We start from the raw sequence: 11,864 nt of genomic DNA on the forward strand, positions 1-11,864 counted from the left end.
TTAGTGGGGAGGTTTATGTGCTTGCTGTTTCCTCTTTTTTAAGATTGTTATTGGAAATAACTTGAGGATCTGGTCTATCAGCTCAAGCTCTGGAAGCAGCTTATGCTTTTCCATCCAGCTTCAGTGCCTGTGGGAGGCTGCTAGGCTCACCGAGGAAGCTGCACAGCTCAGGTACAGCTGGTGTATGCTGGGGGGCTGGTGCCATGCCACAAGCACATGGGTTCCTGAGAGGGCTACGTTTGGGTGCCAAAAGCAAGACGTTTGTCACTGACYCTGCTGCATGGGAGGGAGCAGACCCGAGGAGGGCAAGGGCTGCAAAGAAGGATGGATGAGGTTTGGGATGAGGAACAATGTGAAGTAGAAGTTGGGTGGATTTGACATCTGTTTCTAGTGTTTGAAAAATCCACATGCCTCAGTCCTTGGTGCTGGGAGCGATGCTGTGCCAAAGTGAGGGGAGCAGAAGTCAATTCGACTGTGGCTCTCCTATATGCCAAGGGAGCCTCCTGGAAAAGGTCTGCATGTAAAGGACTTGTGCGGCAGCTCAACCCAGTCTATATGATCTATCCTATAGATACATCCCTGTCCCTCTTGCAAAAGGCACCAGACTAGAAAGGATAATGAGCAAAACACTTTTTCTTTTAAGCAACTGGACAAGAAGAGAATTTTGAAATTTTACAAGGAATTTATAAGCCAGTTTCTTCTGAAAGATAGAAATCCCAAGAATCATTCAGGAAGCAGCTGAGAGAAATCCCTGCCTCCTTCCCAGTGCATCAGTCCCCTCATGGTGTTTTGCAGTCTCTCGGTCTTGTAGTGATACGACCTCCTCTCACCTGCTTGTGTTGAGTATCTTTCCCTACTTCTGCTGTTTGTTTCTCTACTTAGTAAGGCTTCTTGTGAATTTTTAAACTTGTTTCCAATAGATTTTCAGCAGATAGCCTTGGGATCGGAGAGATGTAACTGGCAYTGCTTGTCCTTTCCCACAGAAACTGCGGTACAAAGTGGAAAGCCTGACATACAACTGTCTGTATTAGCACTTCTCCCTTTCCCCTTTCCTGTAACCATGAAGTTCACTGTCTAAAAGACAGAGAGAGGTGATGCTGCGCTGATATTTGAGAGTACCTACTGACTGTGTACCCAGGGCTTCAGGGCACCCAGAGCCAAGGCAGTCTGTGTTCCCTGGCCGCCTCCCTCAATATGGTGTTGGGTGCACGTGTGAGCTTTGCACACTTGAGTATTGGGCACCAGCAAGCAACACTAGTATCACCTTTTATGCACACTGAGATTCACTGCAGAGCCAAGGGAGGGGGGGCAAGCATGGGAGCAGGCTGACTTCAGAGTTTGAATTTCACTTCATTTTGTAGTTGAAGAGGTGATAGAAAAAGGTAAAGTTTTCAGTGTTGGCCCACTGAAGCAAAGAGGGTTAGTTAGAGTTCTGAAGGCAAGTCTGTGCAAGGGGAGAAAGGGCCAGGAGGAATTTGAGCCAGCCTATTTGAGATACTGACTGGAAAGGCAGCCTTTCCACAGTCCCTGACTGCCATGTGAGTGTATATTGCCCATTTTTTCCCTTCTGTCAATGACAGAGAAAACTTTTCTTAGCCCAGATAAATGCATTTGCTGCTTTTGTCTCCCAGGTGGTGTTTTTACTATCATTTAATGAGAACAATTCAGAACTACAAAGACTGATACAACCTGCCCAGTATTCTTGAGCTGCCACAAACTGTTCTAAGCTAAAATACTTGCTAAACAATCTTGAAAGTATCATTAGTTTCTCTGCTGTAAGTCTCCCTGTTGAGGAAAAGTTTATTAGAAGTTTTTTAATTGGATTTTTGCATAACATGTCTTGATCCTGCAGTTGGATTCAGGCTTGTATATCCTCTCTCCCCTCCCCTCAGTAGAGCCAGTTAATGCCTCACAGATGCAGGGGAGGAACCTGCAACAATCTGAATGTCATGGCGATAGTTGGGAGAATTGCTTGCAGTTCTTCATATGCTTGTGTATTTCAATAAAAAAAAGAAACAAACCCTTTGAGCCAGTATTCATATTAATTGGTAGAATCAAGCTCATATTGACTATGGCAGCATATTGACTATGTTGAAATTAGTTTTTTGTTTTCTTTCATTCATAACTAGTAGTTGCTCATGCAAAGAACAAATCCAATACTTGTTTTTGTAATTGTTTCTTATGTGTCTCATTCCTTTTACTTATCAGTTACTTGTTTTTCCAATAAAGAGCCATCATATTTTATTTTAGTTTTCCTATTAAGACCTTGGGCCACTGAAAAGCATCAGATCTTAAAATCTAAGCATTAGAGATTTTACTTAACACTTCAAAAACTCCTGTTGTAGCTAATGTTCAAGAGTACAGTGACAACGTGCTTCACCAAACCAACGTGTTTTAATTCTGTAACATACTATAGAAATGAGGAATTTGGCACATCACTGAAAAATAATATAATGCCACTTGAACTTTGAGTTGTAAACTATGTAAGGCATTGACTAATTGTCCCCATTGAGTGGCAAAGTGAAATTCACAGAAAAGTGGTGATGAAATTTAGGCCTAATGACAACATACAGGGAAGCGGAAGAGCACAGTCAGACACCTGCCAGAGCAGAGACTGACTTGTATCAAATGATGTAAGACCGCTGTAACTGGAAACAAATCTGTTTATGAAAATCTTGGCATTAGAAGACAATCAGAGAAGCCCCCACAATGTTTCACAGAAGTAAAAAAAGACTGAAACAAGTAAGAAGGTGAGTGCTTTTCTTGAGCATTAATCTGTGCCCCATTTGTGGCAGCACAGGAAAGTAAGGCAGCACCTCGAGAGCACCCGGAGGAAGCGGGGAGGGCAGAAGAAGAGCCAGAGCTTCCTGGGGGCTGCAGTTCCTTTGCCCACTTTGCATAGATGAGTGGGAAATGGAAGGGAAAAGGTAGGATCCTGTTTCTTTATTCTCTGCCTTTTGACCTGTAGCCAGGAAATACACTGTACTGGCTATGGAGCTCACATTTTATGTACCGTACTTTCCTACTTTCCTTCCTCAAGCCACTGCATTTTAACCCAGTAGTCTTTTTCAGATCTCAAGCCTGCTGTGACCATGGGCTGCTCCTTGAGGCAGAAGTCTCTGGGGAACATGTGCAAGGAAATAAAAACACTGGGATCTGAGAGTGAAACTGCATCTCCAACATGAAGGATTCTCTAGGCCAAACCATATTTGTATTAGAATTAACACGCACCAGTCTTAAGGAAGGTTGTGCAGAAGGAAAGAAGCAAATTTGATTTTAATATCTCAGGGAGTATGTTGCAGGGTGCCAGTTTTAAAATATAGAGAATGTCACATGTTCTCAGGGGTATGGAATGATGTAGCGTCCCTATAACAAGAACATGCACTAATTTTGTTTATTCATGCCAGACTACAGGGTGAACTTGTTTTTACTGGCCTGACTCTTATTCACAGTGAAAGAATGAATGAGTCCAGAAATGCTCAGAACCACTTGTTTCCAAGTTGTTATGCGCATACCCCCATCTTAAAAAAAAAAAAAAAACTCCATAATATTCTGAAGTGAGTTTCTCTGCTTTTAAATGGAGAGAAAACTGGCTTTATAACAAGAAAAGACTTAATTGTAGCACACAAAGGCTTTATGACCACAGTGACATTTCTGTGATGAAGACCTTTGTTAAAAATATGTGCATACGTACATTGGAACATTTGAAATAATAATAATCTGTTCAAATCTTTACAATATAGCAATAAATCAGGAACGCTGTGAAGCTAGTGCTTTCTCTGTTTTTTGTAACAGTTTCTAAATTTACTGAATACATGAAATATGAATGTACCTGAATGAATTATGATCTCTGAAATGTAGATTTCAATGTAGCTCAATTTCCCCCCCTCATTGCCTATTTTCTTAAGTAACAGAAAGGAAGACACCAAAACCATCTAACTGGATTCCTACTCTTGATATAGGACACAGAGCAAAGTTTAGAAGGTTACACTTGAATTTTAAATGAGTTAGACTGAAATATTAATGATTCTTCAGCTTGGAAGAGCTTAAAATAGACTGTCACATGAGCAGTGGTGAGTTTAGCTTATTTTAGCGTTTCAGTGAAAAAATCTCTGGGTCTGTTTCATTCTGTTGTGAGCTCAAAATGTAACCAAATCACCAGAACAGGGTGTCAGGGAAAAAGATACTCTGTTTTTTAAGCAGAGAAAATTAAATACAGGGAGTATTAGTGATCACGTTTGGAGAATTAAGTTTTGGTCAGATCCTATGCAAAAAATAGAAAGTGGAAGACATTGTGTGGTACATATACAGAGTATATTCAGCATGTATCTCTATTTTCTTCTCCTCCCACAAGTCAGCTAGCCACTATCTTCCCCTGTGGATTGCCCAAGGGCTGACTTTCTGTGCATCATGAAAGGAGTTTGGAGAGAGGTATCAGCATGGTTATAACAGTTGTACATGATGGACCAGCTAAATAAGCTAGGACTCTCTGGTCTGGAAAAGAGAAGCTGAGGAAGAAATACGACAGAGGTCTGTATAATCATGAGTAGCAAGGCAAGCATGGCTGGAGATTGCTCACTCTTCCTCGGCATACAAGAACTATGGTGCATCAAATGAAGCTAGCAGGACTGAAGTCCAAAGTGAGCAAAGGGAGAGAGTTCCTCCTGTAAAAGGTAACTAATCTGGCAGACTCCTCACCAAAAGATGCTGTACGGTGAAGGTTTATACAGATGGAAGGGGACATGGAGCAAATTCATGGAAGGGAAAGCCACCAAGGGATTCTAAATGTGCAAAAGCCACATCTGAGTCAGGATCTCCCTCAACTGAGTCTGCAAAAATATATGGGCAAGTACCACATATGCTTGTCCCATTCTTATACTCCACCCCAGCTACCCACTTATGGCCACTGTTTGAGACTGGATATCATAGTACAGTCATACTATATTATTTAGTATGCTGCTATTCTGTTTCTATGTACTGGAACACATTGGAATCAACAAACTACTGAAGTTAGTGTAAAGGTGGAAGAAAATGGGTTGTTTATTTGGTCCATTGTTCACATTGTTTGTCAGACTGAGGCTGTCTGACACTTCTGCTTTCTCCTTCCATTCTCCCCTCAGGAAATACTTTATTTCTGCTCTGTTTCTCCAGGATCCTCTGTCCAGAAACTGTGCCCAGAAATAGAYGGAATGAAGTTCTACTTTGATTTGTGGCCTGTCTCCAAACCTTCCTGTCACTAGGATTTCTGGCAGAAGGTTTCTTTTCTCTCTCTGCAAGATGTTGCTCTAGAGATGTAGCTTTTGGTCAAAGCCACATCAATTTACCCCAGGGAGGTGGAGAGGATTTTTCCACAAGAGTGGAAAAATACAGGGAAAAGGAGAAAAAGGGGCTGGTCAAGTGTAAAGGTGGCTGATCAGCTGCTTGTCTGATTGAGCCCTGTGCTTGATCACCACAGTCTGTCCTATATTCTCATTAAATCTGATTTCTGACTACCTTCTATGCGCATGCTGTCTCTGCTCCGGGTGTCTATGTGCAATCACTAGCAAACTTTTAAGCCAGAGTAAGTGGCAAGAAGGAGGAGAGACCTGTGTACCAGTGACTGGAGTGACACTGCGAACCGCAGGGGTTCGTTGGTCCAGGTGCCAGCAGCTGGAGCAAAGCAGAGGGCCTGGGGGCCACTCCTGGGCAGCCTGAGGGTCTACGGCCAGCAGCTGGAGGGACCCAAGTGTTGCATGTACACATTGCACTAGCAGACCTCAGTGCCAACCAGCAGGAGAGGAGGGACAAAATGGGCCCACATGCCCGCATGCTGCCCGTGTGCTGCTCATGTTCGTGCGAGTGCTGTGTGTGTAGGCGGGTGCTGGTAAAGGCAGTGCTTTCTCTCGTATTGATCTGTGTGGACAGAGGTGTGTGTAGTCTCTGTGCATATGTGTGTGTGTGTGTGTGTGTGTGTGTGTGTGTTTGTGCATGTTTTATGCACATGTGAGCATATGTACATGTACATTCCTGTTGGGAGTACATGTTCCATGGCACCGTGCAAATGGGTCAGCTCTCTCGGGCAAGACTGCCGCTCAATAGGACAGCTGGAGTCCTTCCTGCCAGGTCCTGACTCCTTCCTGCTCCCCCTTGCAGGGCTGCAGAGTGGGGGCAGAAGGCTGGGCAGCAGCCCTGTCTGGGATTAGACCAACCTGGGCTGCCTGCAGCCTCCATCCCTCACAGGCTTGGGTTTCATTTGGACGTAGCAAGCCTGCAGTCAGTTATGACTGCAGGCAATATTAATAATCATATGAAAATATGCCATACAGAGCAACATATCTATAAGAAGGATTTGCCCTTAACTGCCTAAAAATTGCATAATAAAACAGTGCTTGCAGCATTCTGTACTTGACCTTCAGGGCCTAGTGCGCTTAGCTGGTGTGTTCAGTTTTGACTCCTACTATCAAACTTACACATTGGAAAGATGTAACAAAGGTACAGTTATCCCATTCTGTGACAGCCATACTAGTGGATCTGAGCAAGATCTCAAGCACTAACTTTGCTGGGTTAGCTTTGGAGTGCTTCCTCGCAGCACACAAATGCTGTTGTGGAAATGCTCTTTAGCATATCGGCTGTGTGCCTCTGCGAAGGGCTGCGGAACAGCGAGACAAGGAAGCCTGGATGGTTGTCCTGGTGTGACTGCACCACCTAGTGCTGCCTTCCTCAACCTCACAGCAGCTCTTTCAGCCAAAAAGGATGCTCAGCTGGTTTCTCACCAACAGAGCTGGCTTTCCCCGCCAGTGCACCTACAGCCACAGCCCAGGCAGCATTAGCAGCGAACTCTCCCGCTACTCTTGCTAGCAAAGTCATCCAACTAGAGGGGCTGAGGTTTTTGCCAGCGGTGCCCAAGGGTCAGCCTGCTCTGCATCCCTCTGTGTGAGAGCAGGGTGACCAGGGAGGTCGCTCCTTCAACCTCTGGGCAAGCCAGTGCAGCAGATCCAGGGCTGTCATGAAGCGCGTGGGCTAGCAAGCACCTCCAAATGGTTGCACTGCACAGGTGCTGCAAGATGGTGCCAGCGAGGAGGGAGGCAGGAACTGGGCTCCCGCTAGCACACAGGCTCCTGCAGCCTCTGGGTGGCAGAAAGCTTCCTGGGCTGTTTCTGCAGGAAACTTCCTGTTTCACCAACAAGCTAAAAGCTAGACAAATTCCTGGGGCAGAGGCAGTGTCTAATATAGGGCTAATAGAAGTTCACAGGAATTAAAGTAACCTTAGAGCAAGACTGAGTCCTTCTAGAAAATGGCAATTGTAGCACGTGGAATGGGACACAGGCAATAGAACTTAGAGGGTTGGGAAATGTTGATTAGGAGTGAACATCAATATATGTGTACAGGAGAAAAGTAACAGGTAATTAATTGAGACTGCAGGGAAATTCATGCTTTTATTCTTTTTTGAACACTGAGACAAACAGAGCAGTGGAGTGCTAGCTTGCAGGAAGAGGCCATCACTACAGAGCCACGTGCCTCTGACTCAAGGCCCGAGGGTGGTGTAGATGATGAAGAAGAGGCTCTTGAGCTACCTAAGGGGTAGCCATCCTTGGAAGAAGACGCAGGAGACTTTGACCAGGCATCTGAGACACAGTGTTAGGATGTGGGGTTTTAAAAGGCTTTTCAGTATGTTGGATTCACCTGGAGAGTTATGAAGGAAAAGACAGGAACATTGGAACCAGTTCAATGGCTTCCTGTGAAAAATGAAATCCTGGGGCGTCGGAGAAATGGAGTTGCTGGGGAGACTCCCCTTTTCACCTGGAGACCCCGGGCCGTGCTACCTTCCCAGAGCAGCCCCTTGGCCCAGCCGGCGCAACACAATGTGCCACGGTGGCACCCACAGTGACCTTGGCCACGGCCACTGGCATYCGTCCATCCCCCCAGTGCAGCTTTGTGCCAGCGCAGGGCAGCATGCGGAGACGCAGGCTCCCAGCCTCGTGGCACTGCTGGGCACAGGGACACTGTTTCACGTGCCCAGCTGTGGCACTACGGGACAGGTGAACTGCTGCRGTGGAAGGGGCGATGCCATCCCTGCTCCCAGCACGCAGGGACGGCCCAGGGCCCTTCACTAGGCAGCTCCTTGCCCCCAGCTTGGGCTCTTGGGCAGGGGAGCCTCCCAGCTCTCGCAGCTGCTGAGCTCCTTCGTGTCGAGCAGGAGCCCCGAGCTCCTCCTCAGCCACCGTGTGAAGGTGACACGGCACCGCCAGACAAAGGACAGGCACCTCCTGCTCTTCTCCGACGCCATCGCCGTCGCCAGATTCAGGTAAGAAGAGCAACCAGAGCCGTCCTCCCCCCCGCCACAGCCTCTGCCAGCAGCCCCAGGGCCCTGCTCCTCCCCGGAGCTGCTCCTGTGGGATCAGAAAGTGCCCCCGCAGCAGTCACGGGCTGGGACATTTTAACTCTACCCCCTGTGTGTGTGTGTGTGCCTGGACTGAGGCTCCTTTCTCCTGCCCAAGGCTCGGGGTGGCTGCCGCAAGGCTCTGCCCCTGGGGAATGGCTCTCCTCTGGAGGACTGCTGGGGCTGCCCCCACGAGGGCAACCTCCAAGGTGGCCCCTGCTCTTCCTCCTGGCAGATGTGGCTCCACCTTCCTGCTGAAGCACCAGGTGCCTCTCTGCGAGCTGTGGGTGGTGTGCAGCAAGGACGAGGCGGCGTGGTGCTGTGAGGAAGAGGAGGAGGTATTCGGCCTGAAATGCAGCAATACCCTCATCCTCGTCTGGCCCACCAACCTGTGTGTGGTCACTTTTGGGTGAGTCTTGAGGACATGTCACCAGGCCACGGCGGGTGCAGGGCACTGTGGCCGCCTTCAGGCCTCTGCGGGCTTGCTGGGGCTCAGGTCAGGCTGTGGGGGGGGTGCAAGTAGAGGGCCCACTTTGCTTTCAGCCCAGGACCCCATGAGTTTTTGGAGGCAAGCACAGGAGCACTGGGTAACGCAAAGGCGTGTGCCTTCCCAGGAAGGGAGGGGAAGCAACCTCATTTGCAGGAAGGGCAGAGCTCACACAGAGGGGCAGGCTCTTGCCACAAGTCCCAAGCAAATGGCCAGCCTCTGCCGTGCCCCCCCCCCGGCGCCATGGGAGGAGCTCTTCCTGGGAGATATTTTCCCTTGTAAACACCTCACACTGCAGCCCCCTTCACGCATCCCCCTTGCAGGGGACTTGCTCTTGGCAGCTGTCCTCTTTTCTGTGCCTAAGCGCTACAAGGGCTTTTGCTTCCCTGGAGTGAGGGCAGGAGAGAAGAGAAGAGGAAAGAAAGAGAAGTGGGTGCTCTACAAGGAGAGAGGAAGCCAGAACTTTGGGCGAGCCCCTGTGCTGCCCCCCGGGGCTAAGCCCCGTCCCTGGGACTCTGCCCACGTTGGGGGAGCTGTGCTTGGGGCCCGTGTCTGTCCAAAGGATGAGTAGCAGCCAAGTGCAAGGCTGTTTCTCCTTTTGTCTGCAGTTTGCAGGAGGTGAAGGAGCTGTGGCTCAGCATGATCCTCAGGTAAGGCCTGCCAGGGAAGTCAACCTGCGGAGTCAAGGCTGCAGGTGGTGGAGAGCTCCGGGGGGAGCTGCCCGCAGCAGTGCAGCAGTGGAGGTGGGGGAAAGGGACACCCACTGCGCAGTGTAGATCCTGGGCAGAGTGGTGTGAGTTGCTTAGTCTTGTGATTGCAAAGGAACACCAAGGCTGTGGAGCTGTCACCACAGCTCCTTTGCTTGCACAGATTGGGACCCCGAGCTGCCACTTTCTGTTTCTGAATGGAAGAGGCCCATAGCTAGCAGGACCGGGGGTGTTACAGGGCAGTGCTGCCAGCAAGTGCTGCAGATGGTCTCCTGTGTCAGGGTCGTGTGGGAGTGCTGGGCTGGTTGCAGGGGAGAGAGCAGAGAGGGCTTGGTGTGACAGAGCTCTTCCTTTGTGCCTGCCCTGTGCACAGGCAAAGCCAAGGAGTCCAGGAGACCCTGGTCACCCGACTGACCTCCCTTCGGCTCCTCATGAAARTGGTCGGCTTCTATGGTCCTGTAAGTGTGCCAGGGGTTTCCGCTCTGGCCAGAGCACGACAGGGCTTTTGAAAAGAGCCCCTGGGACAAGCTGCTCACGTTGGTTCTTTATTCTCTTGCCTAGTCGGTGACGCTGACTGACAAGACCATTGAGTCTTTGATTTGGGAGGAAGCAGTGGCTCCCTCTGCCGGGGCCCTTGCTGTGTGTTGGTGGGAGGTATCGTAGCACAATGGGGGGCAACTGCCTGGGGGCTGCTCAGGGCCCTGCGGGTGCAGCACAGGGGAGCCAGCCGGCTGGCAGCAGCAGGGGAGCTGCATGGGGCTGCCCGCTGCCTGCCTTTGCCCGGGAGCAGGCAAAGCCCTTCAGGGGTGACCCTGGGCAGMCCCGTGCAGAAAGGGCTGGGCACGGCTGGGAGCAGCCAGGGTGTCTCCAGGGCTCCTGGGCAGTTTTGGGAGGGAGCCTGGCAGGGTCCAAAGGCATCCAGACACCGGCTGCTTCCTCCTGGGGCAGTCTGGGAGGAACTCCCCAGTGGCACGGGAGAGCATGGGAGGGCAGCCTGTCCTCCCCCTTGGCCACCTTCTGTAGCATTTCCGTAGCAAGTCTCTTGTGATGTTCTTGACCTCCCCACCACCCAGCCTTATTACCTGGAGATTCAAAGGCAGAGAGGAGCAGTGGGACAAGCAGCAGCCAGAGCGCGAGCACAGAGGCAGAGGCAGAGGCAGATGCAGCCATGAATGGCTGAGCCTGGAGAAGGCCGAGAGCATGCTGAAGGGCAGACAGGTAGAAGGCTGGAGAGGCTTGAATGTCCTCCGTGAAGCAAAACTCGCTCATCCACAGGCACCTACCCAATGTAGCTCATGCTGTGCTTGGCAGCATCCCCTAGAGTTAAGCACCAGCCTTTCCCTGGTGACCCCCTCTAGTTAGTCACATTCACCATTGCTAAGCGTGGCTGGTGAGGGGGGGGACATGTTTCCAGAGGTTCGTGTTCCTCGTTTCAGGGTGCCTTCCTGAACACCGATCAGGACGTGTTCTTTGACTCTTTGCTTTAGCAGTCTCATCTGAGCTGTTGGCTCTATCGGGCTGCTATGCAGAGACTCTTCTAAAACATCCCAACTGGTTTTGAATAGGAAACCAGAGATCATGTGTTTGCAGGAAGAGTGTGAAATTGGGCACTGGGGTCCTCACGGGGCTGGCAGAAGGTTTTGTCCCTGGAAATCTTTTCCGGGTGGACTGACTTACAAACCGGGACAACGGCTGCTGCACAAGTTAGACAGATGTGGTCATGGGTTTCCTGAGCGTTGCCTCTGCTGCAGCCCTGCTGAGCCGCCTGCGCTACTTCCAACGCACAAGGTGGCTTTTCACCATGCAGTCCTTTTGCTGCCCCTCCCCTGGAGACAGCTGGCCCTGCCAAATCGTAGCTGTCAATAGCATGACCTTACATGGAAAGCTAAAGAGAATCCAGGCTGCAGCATTCCTCATGCTTTTGCTTTCCAGAGCTGCATGCAGAAGAGCCTCTTGAGCGTGTAGTATTGGTGCACGCAGCAGAACAGGAAGATGTGCTTCCAGACAGGCCATGCTCTCCGCTCTCTGCCAGAACAAAAACAGGAAGAGATGTGGCCACGCAAGTAGGCCCAGGAGAGGTATGAGGCAAAGTCTGGTCCGCAAGCCCTGTCCTAAGGTGTCCCATGGACAAAGCAAGTTGTTCCTGCCAAAGGGAGGCAGAAACAYTGGAGATCTTCTGCTCACAGGCAGCATAAACACACGGTCTCCAATGTCTGCTGTGAGGTGCTGGGAGTGCTGCAGCACTGCAGAAGGTGCTTCTGCATAGGCAGTGGCCGGGCTGCTTTCAGCTCCAAATTGCAGTGCTGGGAAA

Source organism: Apteryx rowi, unplaced genomic scaffold, assembly GCF_003343035.1.
Source record: "Apteryx rowi isolate R43461 unplaced genomic scaffold, aptRow1 scaffold_118, whole genome shotgun sequence".
NCBI classification, from domain to species: domain Eukaryota; kingdom Metazoa; phylum Chordata; class Aves; order Apterygiformes; family Apterygidae; genus Apteryx; species Apteryx rowi.